Below are 2851 nucleotides of genomic sequence, written 5' to 3'. Positions count from 1 at the left end.
CACACACACACACACACACACACCCACCCTCACACCCCAGGAATGTTTGGGATATTTCTTAGCTTGGCTGACTCTCTCTTTTAGCAACTTTCGTTAGACTTGATCCTATAAACAGGATATTTTAACAAGGGCATTCCTCTTTGGTTCAGCCATTTAAAGGAAAGTTCAGAATGTTGTTTAGGAAATATATCAGGAAAGAGGAAACCTGCTATTAAATCCCGACATGTTTAATACATTAAAGGAAAGCTCTGCTTAAATTAATACACTAATTTACTTATGTTCACTCCTTAATAATTATTTCTAAACTATTTTTTTTTCTCCACACATGGATTCCTCAGTAGGGACTGCTTACTTGTGATGGTTGAATTTTTAAAAAAACCCAATCTTTAGACTCTCTGAACATAATAAATAGACCCTACATTTTGCAACTAGTGTTTTAAGCCTTTCTAATTCTCAGTGCCCATAGTTCAAAACTAGGCACTTTGAATCTTAAGTCAGACTTTTCTAAGATGTCACATTTAGGCTGAAACAAAACATCAGTAACCTTCTCTGGATCCGTTATGCTGTTGCTTTTTGACATTATTTACAGCTATGTACAGAAGTGGAAAATACAGCTCTTAAATCTGATGTTCCAAATCTTGTCCTTCTTCAGAGTAATGCTTAGTATTAACTGATACCTCATTGCTTGCTCTTTTACTACCACTGCAACTTTTCAGAGGAAGATGTCCTTACTTAGCACTTACAAAGCCATGATAAAATTAATTATACTGTTGTAGTGATCTAATTTATTGTTATGATAGATCTATATTGGAAATTTTTCCTGGTAGGTATTTTTTTGTTATTCTTGTCATAGTGTGGCAAGAAGTGTGTCTTTTTAGTGTCTGTCTGCTTTTCTTTGTATAAAATATTTTTTTGCAGTAACATATATTATTCATATACGTTGGCAGTAGTGAATTCTATATTCTCCCACTTGTCACTAGGTCACTAAGAATAAGGAACAACTTCACACTGCTTTTCTGTGATACAACATCACATGCCAAGACTTGTATGCAAAATGTATTGAGCCCCAGCATACTGAATATATGTACTTTGCTCAATCATTTGGGCATACAATTATAAACCAGATTATATAATATTCTTAATTAGGGTGTATATTGTAGCGCCTCAATCTGCTTTGCGTTTAGTCAGATTGATAATCAGTCCGCATTGCCTCACTCGACTGTTATGTTTGCTAACACCTTACAGAGTTGCAAAGAAAAATAATTCCATATAAAATCTTTAGCAGATTAGAAAGTGAAAGTGTAAATAAAAGGAAGACTGCTTATTGCTCATGTCACTGTGCTCATTGTCTGACAAGAATCTCACAAATACAGTTTTTTTCTTTGTAGATCAAGACGTAAAGCTCACTGCTGCATGTAAATTTTGTGTTGATTTTTCTCATCAATTTCTTTGTAATGAAAGAATCCTTCCACTGTGATTATACTGTTGTCCCACTTAGAAACTTAAGGTTAAAATCCTTTTGTAACTTTTTTCTTTAAATATCAAAAATTAAAAACAGATAATATAGTTGCTCCCTAGGAACCTTACATATAGGAGGTTAGTGTTGCTTTTTTCATACCATGTGTATAATTAGTGTTCTAGCTAGAAATCAAAAACTGTAGTTACAAAGTGTCTGTGCCTTCATATAGACAGGAACTATGCTGTTTACATGAAAGCAGTAGAGAAACTGCTACCTGAGGGTGGGGAGGAAAGCAAGGAGCATTTTTATGTACCGTTGCCTAGCTTCCCAGTGTTGCAGATGGAAAATACTCAGAGCACTGTAATATTGAAACACCTACACATTGCTCTTCCTTTTATGTTTAGGAGTCATTATGGGCTTCCATAAGGAGCAAGAGAAGAAATGAGTGAGAGGGGAACTACTAGGAATGTAAACGAACAGTGCTGTATCAGTGTTGCATATTCCAAACACTTCAGTAGAAAATGCATTTTAGTTGCAAATCAGCTTTTGTTTCAAAATCTACAAAACTATACAAAATAGTGCAGTTTTTAACATTGTAATCCTGATTCTGGCTGCAGTTCTGTGAGTACTCATTGATTTGCTTAAGCATTTGTAGGTTTGGGGCCTTCCAAGATAAATATTTATTCTTAATTAATGTGTTCCCTGGTTCTTTACATTTCCTTTCTCTTCAAATACTGAGCATAATTATGTGCGTAAATATATTCCAGTCACTAATATGGTTATACATAAAAAGTTGTGGAATAATATAAGTAATCTTAGAAAAATGGCATTTCTTTTTTAAAAATTCAGGAGTTAGCAGTCAATATCCGTTTATAAAGTTGTGGGTTCCTTCTCCCCCCCTCTCTCATTTTATCTACTTTGGCTTGATCCTGCAAATGTATGCCTGCTTAATTTATACATTATAAATAACCCCACTGAAGTCAATTAGAAAAATGCAAATGTTAATTACTGTTCAAAAGGTAAAGACTCAACAATTATATTCATAAAAAGTCAACCTAATATACTTGATAACCATCAGGCTGTGTTTTTAAAGCTTCATGAACTAAAATGCTTTGGAACACCTGCATGTGTTTTCATGAGCCTCCTGATGTAGTTTATACTTTAAACATGCATCACATTTGGGGCCTGAAGTGCTCATTTAGGACTAATTATGCAAATATAGCGCACACGCTATTGAAGTCAAAGGGACTACTCACAGGTGTGAAGTTAGTAGGTTTTACTGTTTGTAGGTCAGTCCTGTATACCACCTTCCTTTGCTCCTTGACCATGTTGCATTTCAAAATATAATTCTAGGCCCCATGGTATGTTGGGAAATAGTTAGCTTTCCCTGCC

The sequence above is a fragment of the Alligator sinensis genome, unplaced genomic scaffold, assembly GCF_000455745.1.
Source record: "Alligator sinensis unplaced genomic scaffold, ASM45574v1 scaffold871_1, whole genome shotgun sequence".
NCBI classification, from domain to species: domain Eukaryota; kingdom Metazoa; phylum Chordata; order Crocodylia; family Alligatoridae; genus Alligator; species Alligator sinensis.
Note: the sequence above shows the minus strand (reverse complement) of the source record.